The sequence below is a fragment of the Cervus canadensis genome, chromosome 25 (assembly GCF_019320065.1).
Source record: "Cervus canadensis isolate Bull #8, Minnesota chromosome 25, ASM1932006v1, whole genome shotgun sequence".
NCBI classification, from domain to species: Eukaryota; Metazoa; Chordata; class Mammalia; order Artiodactyla; family Cervidae; genus Cervus; species Cervus canadensis.
The window spans coordinates 19,212,576-19,224,178 of NC_057410.1; positions in this window are offsets into that span (position 1 = coordinate 19,212,576).

Below are 11,603 nucleotides of genomic sequence, written 5' to 3' on the forward strand. Positions count from 1 at the left end.
ACTTAGATTATTGTTTTTATTATGGAAGGTAATGAGCAGATGTAATTATATATTAAAAAAATAGTTTTAAATACATTTGGCCATATAACATTTATTTTTCTCCTGAAAAAATGACAACACATTGATGGTAGACAGGTAGAGAAGATGAAGCTATTTGACTGTCTTGTTCACTAGACATAGGTGTTCTCACAGTCACACCTTTCTGTGAGGTTTTTGTGTTGACAGCAGTTCACAACCCTCCAGATATGTGGAAATGCTTAGAGAACATTTTTTTAAAATTAAAAGCAGAAGCCTTTTCTACAGTATTTTTCCTATGGAAAAAGGTAAACTTATAATCTTGTAGTGGTTAGAACTAGATAAAAAGACAGTTGTAATCTTTAGTTCCCCAAAGAATACCTTGAAATATGTGTAAAAAAAAAATCCCTATATATATTTATACTCCTCTACTGATATAAATAGCCTGAAGACAAATTATATCAGTAGAAGCATCTTTTAAAAATATCCTTCTAAAAGACTATAAGATATACCTGATTGTTCTATTCTCCTCACTTTCTTCAGATCAAAATCTTTTGCATCTAATTCATAGTCTTCTGTGTGATACTTCAGTTACATCAAGATCCAAGGAGATATAGCAACCATATAAAAATTACGTATCATCCCCAAACTTCACCATTTTCTGGGCTCCTTAGATGGAGAGCTGCTCTGTCCAATGTAGTAGCCACTAATATGGCTACCGATCATTAAAAATGTGGCTAGCTCTAATTGAGAATTGCAAAGTGTAAAATACACTCCTGACTGAGAAAGACTTAGTATGAAAAAGTGAATGCAAAATGCTTCATTATTGCTGTATATTATATATTGTTATTCTTTGTGACCCATGGACTATAGCCTGCCAGGCTTCTCTGTCCATGGAATTCTCCAGGCAGGAATACTGAAGTGGGTTACCACTCCATTCTCCAAGGGATCTTCCTGACCTAGGGATTGAATCTGGATTTCCTGCATTGCAGGCAGATTATTTTACTGTCTGAGACACCAGGGAAGCCTGTACATTGATTATATGTTGAAACAATAAAATGTTAATATATTGGGCTAGTTAAAATATATTATTAAATTTAACCTGTTTCTTCCAATTTTTTCAAAAGTAGCTACTTGAAAATTTAAAATTAGATATGTTAACATTTTTATGGGTAAAAATGTACATCAATGTTTTTATGGGTTAAATGGGTTTTTATAGGTTAACAGCTGATGTTGAAGCTGAAGCTCCAATACTTTGGCCACCTGATGCGAAGAAATGATGCAATGGAAGAGAACCTGATGCTGGGAAAGACTGAAGGCAGGAGAAGGGGATGGCAGAGGATGAGATGGCTGGATGGCATCACTGACTTGATGGACATGAGGTCAAGCAAGCTCTGGGAGTTGGTGATGGACAGCGAAGTCTGGTGTGCTGTAGTCCATGGGGTCGCAAAGAGTTGGACATAACTGAGTGACTGAACTGAACTGACTATTCTAGAGAACTACTATATGATTAAAAGTACATGTGAGCTGGAAGCAATCTAAATGTCCACCAACAGATGAATAAAGAAGATGTGGTGTACATACACAAGGGTCTATTACTTAGCCATAAAAATAATGAAATAATGCCACTTGTAGCAACACAGATGGATTTAGAACTTATCATAAGTGAAGTAAGTCAGACAGAGAAAGACAAACATATGATATCACTTATATGTGGGATTTAATAAAAAAGATACAAATGAACTTATTTACAAAACAGAAATAGACTCACAGATAAAGAAAACAAACCTATGATTACTAAAAGTGATGGGGCAGTAGTGGGGGGGGGCGTAAATTAGGAGATTGAGATTAACATATACATGCTATATATATTTAATTGGATATATAAAATAGGTAACAATAAGGACCTACCATATAGCACAGGAGACTATACTCAATATCTTGTAATAATCTATAATGGAAAAGAGTCTGAATTATTATTATCTGAATTATTTTGCAATACAATTATTTTTCAGTACAGTACAATTATTTTGCAGTACAATTATTTTACACTTGAACACAGCATTATAAATTAACTACATTTCAATTTTAAAAAGTAGTAACAATTTTTTTTAATTAAGTAAATAAAAGAATGTTTGTGTGTGCTATACACATTTCACTTTTGTCTCCTAAGCGTGTTCTGAGCTCATAGTCTTAGTTTTTTAATTTCCCTTAATTCTCTTTATTTCTCTATTCTTCCTTATCAGTAATCTTGATGCTTCCTTTTCACTCAGCTTAAACTTGGGAATGATCTGACTTCCACCTTCTCCAGCTCTCCATTCCCATGTGCTGTTATCTTTTCACCATGTGCACATCACAAAATATGACTTTAACTCAATGCTATACTTTTTTTGTTATGCAGACATAGAAGACAGCAATAACTATGCAAATTTGAACTCCTGCAAATTCAGAGCACAAACACAAAACTCCTCATTGCCGCCTGGCAATCGTGTAATTTATGTCTGATCAGCAATCTTTTTCATTCCTCTCAATAACAACTAACTCTCTATAGCTGCATTCATTGTGTTCATTTACTTATTTATTATTTCTTTTTTTTCCCCCTCACCAAGATTTTATTGAGTTGTCCTTTTTATTCAAAGAGCAGGAAATAAAAAGAAGAAAAAAAAAAAGCATAGTCCCTTATTTCAATGAATATGTAATCTCATACAGTATTTGCAAAGCATTTGAAATAGTTTCAAGTTCATAGTAAGAACAACAAAAGTGCTTGTTAAAATCACATAGTGCACACAATATAATCATTATCATAATTCAGAAGAAGGAGGAACCTAATAAGGATGAAATAATGTCAATCTGAGCCTTCCTGGAGTATGTGGTGCTTGTCAACTTTCCAGGTGGAATGGCTGTTACTAAGGAATTATAAAAATGATTTTAGATTGGATTTAAGGTAAAAATACCAGAATCTTCAAAGTTTAAATCATGGTTAAATATTCGATAAAGTCATCAAGAAACAGTGAAATTGAGGAGTATCAAAGGAAAACTTTGGAGGATATTAAGAAGCCAGTACAAAGAAAGGGGTTTCCAAAGGAAACAATAATAAACACCCAAAAAGATAAGTCAGAAAATTAGATGACCTCCACAGAACTGGCTGCTTCCCATCAACAAAGACTTAAGTCAGAAGTGCCCTCTTCAAGGAGGTCTTCTCACATCATCAAAATAATATACGCACCTCCTCAATCACTTTCTATTCCATATTCTGGTTTTATTTTCTTCATAGCACTCCCTACTTTTGAAATTATCATGTTATTGATTTACTTATTTACAGTCTGTCTTTCCTAACTGTGAGGTAAGCTCTTTGAAGGCAAGAATGTTGCTTATTTCATTAACCAATGACTTCCCAGTGTCTCTTGGGAGACACTAGCAGAATATGTATGAAATTAATGACAAAATAATGAAGAAAATTGGAGGAAAGGAGGAAGCAAGAAAAGGAAAGCAAGCGAAATGGAACAGCCACTACTTGACAGAGCTATTGTTGCCAAGAGGGGTCACAGCTCTAGCTTGTCAAATAATTCAACTTTTTGAAAGAAGCCAGAAGTCCAGATATTTACCGTATTTCACTGCTTCTAAAATATTTTTTCATACTTCAACAACTCTTAAATTAGGATGTGTCTTATAAATGATTGGTATCTTAGATTCAATGAAATTAAGAATGCAGAAGTTTCTATTAGAAAGTCACAAAACACTGTTTAGGTGAAGAAAAACCCTATGTTGTCTTGAGTTATCTGTTTCCTATTGTCTTACTTCATCCTCCAGTGGTTTTCTATTTTATTCCTCCTTACAGTGAAAATGTACAAATGAACACTGGGCCCAGTAGCCAAGTCATTATCGTGATGGTTTACTTAAGGATGGTATTAAGCAGAAAACAAAACAGCATCTCCTTATTCTTTAATTCTAGACAGTGTAGAGTGTGTGCCAAATGCTGTATAATTGCACATAAGCAGATGCTTGGTCTTTGACTTTAGTTCTCAAATCATGGAGGAAAATATTAAGAATAAATTAAAAAAGGAAGGAAAGTATTACCAAGGTGTTTTTGTCTGGCATTCATGTCTTCAACTGATGAATACATTTCTAGTTTACCCTCAGTCTATTTTTCTTTGATTATTGTATAAACTACTTCTTTATAACTTTTATCATATGTTTGAAAGTGAAAGTCACTCAGTTCTAACTCTTTTTGACCTCATGGACTATACAGTCCATTGAATTCTTCAGGCCAGAATACTAGCGCAGGTAGCCATTCCCTTCTCCAGGGTATCTTCCCACCCAGTGATTGAACCCAGATCTCAAACATTGCAGGTGGATTCTTTACCAACTGAATTACCAAGGAAACCCAAGAATACTGGAGTGGGTAGCCTATCCCTTCTCCAGTTGATCTTCCCAACCCAGGAATTGAATTGGGGTCTTCTGCATTGCAGGTGGATCCTTTGCCAGCTGAGCTGCCAGGGAAGCCCCCTTACCATATGGTTAAAGCTACATACATGAAAATATATACAAATAAATTCCTCTATGCTAAGAAAGCAAATGGGAGAAAGAGTTAAAATGTGCTTTAGTAGTTCCAAGATATAAGGGGAAGAATGCAAAATCTACATGATTCTCATTTCACTTAGGACAAGGGATCCCAAGAAATGTAATTTTCTATAAGAGGAAAGCACTGTTGTTTTTTCCTTGCCTCTTCCCCTTTCATACTGAGGTCTATTTTTAGTAGGAAATAGGAGTTGGGCTCTAGTTGATGTACTGTGCTTAGAAAAGAAATGCAAAGTGCATGTTATTACCTTCTTAAATAGAGCTTAAATACAGCTTCAAATTTCTACTTAATGAAAGAATGTACTTCTGCCATTTTGATCTCATGATGTGTTTAATAAAAAGCATGTAGAAATAAATGGTAGTGTTGGGTTCATTGTTGATATAAATCAATTTATAAACTCCAGGTTATATTTAATGAGTATTTTACATGTGGCAAATAGCACTCTGAGAACAGTTCAAACATTGCTGCTTTTTTATTTCATCACATTAATGTCAACAATAATCTTTGATGTACTAAAATGTTAAATCACCTCTAAGGCCTTAGCTTATAGTCGAACCATCTAGAAATCCCATTTGCATGTAGAAGTTAGGCAAATAAACCTGAGAATGACTTTTGACTAGCAACCTTTCCTTTCTAAATTACAAAATGCAGAATAATATAAAAGGATTAAAATGAAGTTTAGTATATACATTTTAAACATGAATATATTTCTTTAGGAATTAGAAGGTTAAGGAAGGACATTTTATGCTATGAAAAAGAATGCCACTTTTTAAATAATTGTATTTTAAGTAACACTTTAACATAAATGTGGAGGTTGACATAGGATTGAATATTTCAGCTGGTAAATTTATGTGTGCTCTCTAAATTTATGGTGTCTACAGACAATGAAAGCAGAATTTCAGGGATAAGTAGGAATTATATTATATGGCAAAGAGAAAATTAGACAAGATTAGGACATTAGGTAACTGAATTTAATAGTCTATGAAACAAATTCAGATAACAGAATTTGGAGTAAATTATGTCTGAATTCAAAGCTCATCTTTGCTATTCCCTTGATGTGTGACCTTCAACAAGACCTTTCACCTACCTCAGACTTGTCTTTCCCACCTTAAAAAGGCAGATAATGTTATTTTATTTTGAGGGTTACTATAAGGATAAGTGAAACAACAGTATGTTCTCATGGTACCTGGTTAGCACACAGTAAACCTAATTGCTTATACCACTTCCTTTTTGTGAAAGATGAATAGAATATAGGATTCTATTTTGAGAAGTTCAGATTCTGAAGGAGAAAAGATGTAAATAAATAATTATGGTAAAAAATACAGAAGTATGAATAATGTAAGGTGGCCTTAGAGGAACACAATCAATCTCAAGTGCCATTTTTATTAGAGTCTTAAAGGAGGAGTTTGTCCAATACCTAAGAAAAGATGAAGGTACTCATGGAGATTAAAGGGAGGTAGCAGGGTAATTTTCCAATAGGAAAATATATGAGGGGTTAAACTCAGGTCTTACATAAAAGGTATGTGGTTCAGAAATATTGGAGCATCCTGAGTTAACCATTTTTAGACCCTATTATTAAGTAACGTATTTCTTTCACTCAGTAGTACTGTAAGAATCACTGTTTCAATTAAGTCAGCAGATATCTATTGAGCATCTACTATGTAGAGGCTAAGTTCATGGAATACAATGGTGAGAAAAATATGTACTTCTTACACTTGGGAACTTGAAAATATAGTAGGGGAGATCGATATTAATTTGGTTCAAACAATTTTAACACATTCAAAGGAGAATTGCTTGTTTGCTAGGAAAATCAGAGTTCTATTTTGGTATGATATTTGGACATTATTTGTATATTCAGCCTCTCACAACTATGCTTTCTCAAAACTATAAATAAAGCAAAACAGATATCAGCTATGAATGGACTGAAATAAATGAACATGATACAACTGACTTTTGCTTGAACATGCAAGTTTTTTTAATGTTAAGCAGCTCACAAATTCAAAACATCAGGAAGCAAGGAAATCCACTGAGTCCTACTAGTTCTATATTGAAAAGTCAGAGTGAATACTTTAACATATGGAACTTTGCACCCAAAAAAAGCAAAAATGTTTACAAAAAAATACTCTACGTTTTTCTTCTACCTATTCTGTAACTGACAAATTGGTTTATTAATGAAAATTGAAAGGAAATTTTTTATTACACTGTTGTTGTTCAGTTGCTCTCCTGTCAGATTCTCTGCAACCCCATGGGCTGCAGCACATCAGGCTCCCAGGTACTTCACTGTCTCCCAGAGCTTGATCAAATTCCTGTCCATTGAGTCGGTGATGCTATATAATAATCTCATCCTCTGCAGCCCCCTTCTTTTGCCTTCAGTTTTCCCATCAGGGTCTTTTCCAATGAGTCAGCTCTTTGCATCACGTAGTCGAAGTATTGGTGCAACTTCGGTATCAATGAATATTCATTTCAACGAATATTCAGGGTCGATTTATTTTAGGATTGATTGGTTTGATCTCTTCGCAGTCCAAGGGACTCAGGAGTTGTATCCAGCACCACAATTAAGGCATCAGTTCTTCAGCACCCAGCCTTCTTTATGTTCCAACTCTCACATCCATACATGACTACGGGACTTTTGACTATATGGACCTTTGTCGTCAATGTGATGTCTCTGCTTTTTAATACATTGCCTACGTTTCTCATAGCTTTCCTTCTAAGGCGCAAACAAACATGCTTTAGTTCCATGGCTGTAGTCACCATCCACAGTGATTTAGGAGCCAAGAAAACACAATATGTCACCACTGCTTCTACTTCTTCCCTTTCTACTTGCCATGAAGTCGAGGGACCTGAGGTTGTGATCTTCATTTTTTGAACATTGAGTTTCAAGCCAGCTTTTTCACTCTTCTCTTTCACCCTCATCAAGAGGCTTTTTAGTTCCTCTTCTCTTTCAGCCATTAGGGTGGTATCATCTGCATATATGATATATTAATATATATTAAGATGGAGCTTCCCAGGTGGCACAGTGGGTAAAGAATGAGCCTGCAATGCATGAGACTCAGGAGATAGGAATTCAATCCCAGGGTCAGGAAGATCCCCTGGAGAAGGAAATGGCAACCCACTCTTGTATTCTTGCCTGAAAAAATCCCATGGACAGAGGAGCCTGGTGGGCTATAGTCCATAGGTCGCAAAGAGTCGGACATGACTGAAATGATCGAGCATATATTAAAAAGAGGTGGCAAGAATATACAGAAGAATGATACAGAAAAGATCTTCATGACACAGAAAACCACAATGGATGATCACTCACCTAGAGCCAAACATCCTGGAGTATGAAGTCAAATGGGCCTTAAAGAAGCATTACTATGAACAAAGCTAGTGTAGGTGATGGAATACCAAATGAGCTATTTAAAATCCTAAAAGATGCTGCTGCTAAAGTCTTGAGAAACCTGTATGCAGGTCAGGAAGCAACAGTTAGAACTGGACATGGAACAACAGACTGGTTCCAAACAGGAAAAGGAGTACATCAAGGCTGTATATTGTCACCCTGCTTATTTAACTTATTGGCAGAGTACATCATGCAAAATGCCAGGCTGGATGAATCACAAGCTGGAATCAAGATTGCCAGGAGAAATATCAATAACGTCAGATATACAGATGACACCACACTTGTGGCAGAAATTGAAGAAGAACTAAAGAGCCTCTTGATGAAAGTATAAGAGGAGAGTGAAAAAGTTGGCTTAAAACTCAACATTCAGAAAACTAAGATCGTGGCATCTGGTCCCATCACTTCATGGGAAATAGATGGGGAAACAGTGGAAACAGTGACAGACTTTATTTTGGGGGGCTCCAAAATCACTGCAGATGGTGATTGCAGCCATGAAATTAAAAGACGCTTACTCCTTGGAAGGAAAGTTATGACCAACCTAGACAGCATATTAAAGAGCAGAAACATTACTTTGCCAACAAAGGTTTGTCTAGTCAAGGCTATTGTTTTTCTAGTAGTCATGTATGGATGTGAGAGTTGGACTATAAAGAAAGCTGAGCACCGAAGAATTGATGCTTTTGAACTGTGGTGTTGGAGAAGACTCTTGAGAGTCCCTTGGACTGCAAGGAGATCCAACCAGTCCATCCTAGAGGAAATCAGTCCTGGATGTTCATTGGAAGGACTGATGTTGAAGCTGAAACTCCAATACTTTGGCCACCTGGTGTGAAGAACTGACTCATTGGAAAAGACCCTGATGCTGGGAAAGATTGAAGATGGGAAGAGAAGGAGACAACAGAGGATGAGATGGCTGGATGGCATCACCAACTCAATGGACATGAGTTTGGGTAGGCTCCGGGAGTTGGTGATGGACAGGGAGGTCTGGTGTGCTGCAGTTCATAGGGTCATAAAGAGTCAGGCACGACTGACCAACTGAACTGAACTGAAAGTGCTGCACCCAATATACCAGCAAATTTAGAAAACTCTGAAGTGGCCACATGCTACCAAGGCAATGCTCAAAATTCTTCAAGATAGGCTTCAACAGTACATGAATTGAGAGCTCCCAGATATACAAGTTGGATTTAGAAGAGGCAGAGGAACCAGAGACCAAATTGCCAACATTCATTGGATCATAGAAAAAGCAAGGGTCTTTGAGAAAAAAATCTACTTCTGCTTCATTAACTATGCTAAAGTCATTTACTGTGTGGATTACAAAAACTGTGGAAAATACTTAGAGATGGTAATACTAAACCACCTTACCTGCAGTTCAAGAAGCAACACTTAGAAATGGACGTGGAACAATGAACTGATTCAAAATTGGGAAAGGAGTACCTCAAGGCTGTATATTGTCACCCTGCTTATTTAGCTTATATGCAGAGTACATCATGTGAAATCTCTGGGTAGATGAAGCTCAAGCTGGAATCAGTATACTGGGACAAGTATCAATAACCTCAGATACGCAGATGATACCATCCTAATGAGAGAAAGTGAAGAGGAACTAAAGAGCCTCTTGATGAAGGTGAAAGCAGAAAGGGAAAAAGCTGGCTTAAAACTCAACATTCAGAAAATTAAATAATGGCACTGCACCCATCACTTCATGGCAAATAGATGGGGAAACAATTGAAACTGATAGATTTTATTTTCTTGGTCTCCAAAATCACTGTGAACGGTGACTGCAGCCATGAAGCTAAAAGACGCTTGCTTCTTGGAAGAAAAGCTATGTCAAACCTAGACAGCGTATTAAAAAAACAGAGACACCACTTTGCTGACAAAGGTCCTTCTAGTCAAAGCTATGGTTTTTCCAATAGTCATGTACAAGTTTCTCAGGAGACAGATAATCCCATCTCTTTAAAAATTTTTCACAGTTTGTTGTGATCTACACAATCAAAGGCTTCATTATAGTCAATGAAGCAGAAGTAAATGTTTTTCTGGAACTCCTTGCTTTATCCATGATCCAAAAGATGTTGGCACTTTGATCTCTGGTTCCTCTGCCTCTTCAAAACCCAACTCATACATCTGGAAGATATTGGTTCACATATTGCTAAAGCTTAGCTTGAAGAATTTGGACCATAACCTTGCTAGCATGTGAAATGAGGGCAATTGTTCAGTAGTTTGAACATTCTCTGCATTGTCCTCCTTTGGGATTGGAATGAAAACTGACCTTTTCCAGTCCTGTGGCTGCTGCTAAGTTTTCCAAATTTGCTGACGTATTGAGTGCCACACTTTAACAGCATCATCTTTTAGAACTTTAAATAGGTTTAGCTGGAATTCCATCACCTCCACTAGCTTTGTTTATAATAATGCTTCCTAAGGCCCACTGACTTCACACTCCAGGTTATCTGGCTCTAAGCGAATGAACACACCATCATGATTATCTGGGTAGTGAAGATCTTTTTTGTACAGTTCTGTGTATTCTTACTGCCTGTACTTAACCTCTTCTGTTTCTGTTAGGTCTTTAATATTTCTGTCCTTTATTATGCCCATCCTTGTATGAAATATTTTTTTTCATATCTACAATTTTCTTGGGGAGATTTCTCATCTTCCCATTATACTATTTTCCTCTATTTCATTGCATTGTGTTTTTAAGAAGGCCTTCTTCTCTCTACTTGCTATTCTCTGGAACTCTGCATTGAATTGGGCATATCTTTGCCTTTCCCCCTTGCCTTTTGCTTCTCTTCTTTCCTCAACTATTTGTAAAGTCTTCTGAGACAACCATTTTGCCTTCTTGTGTTTCTTTTTCTTTGGGATGGTTTTGGTCACTGCCTCATGGACAAATTTACCAACCTCCAACCAGAGATATTCAGGCATTCTGTCTACCAGATATTTTTTCATTGTTTCCCCATCTATTTTCCATGAAGTGATGGGAATGGATGCCATGATCTTAGTTTTTTGAATGTTTAATAGTAAGCCAGCTTTTTTACTCTCCTCTTTCACTTTCATCAAGAGGCCTGTATGAAGCAGGCCTCTCTGCTTTCTGCCATAAGTATGGTATCATTTACATATCTGAGGTTATTGATATTTCTTCCAGTAATCTTGATTCCAACTTGTCCTTCCTCCAGCCCAGCGTTTCTCATGACATACTCTGCATATAAGTTAAATAAGCAGGGTGACAGTATACAGCCTCGACGTACTCCTTTCTCAATTTGGAACCAGTCCATTGTTCTGAGAGAGCTAATCCTTCAGTTCAATTCAGTTCAATTGACTGCCCAGTCATATCATTGCGACCCCATGGACTGCAGCACGCCAGGCCTCCTAGCCCATCACCATCTCCCGGAACTTACTCAAACTCATGTCCATTGCAGAGAAGGCAATGGCACCCCACTCCAGGACTCTTGCCTGGAAAATCCCATGCACGTAGGAGCCTGGGAGGCTGCAGTTCATGGGGTCGCAAAGAGTCAGACATGACTGAGCGACTTCACTTTCACTTTTCACTTTCATGCATTGGAGAAGGAAATGGCAACCCACTCCAGTGTTCTTGCCTGGAGAATCCCAGGGACGGCGGAGCCTGGTGGGCTGCCGTCCACACAGAGTTGG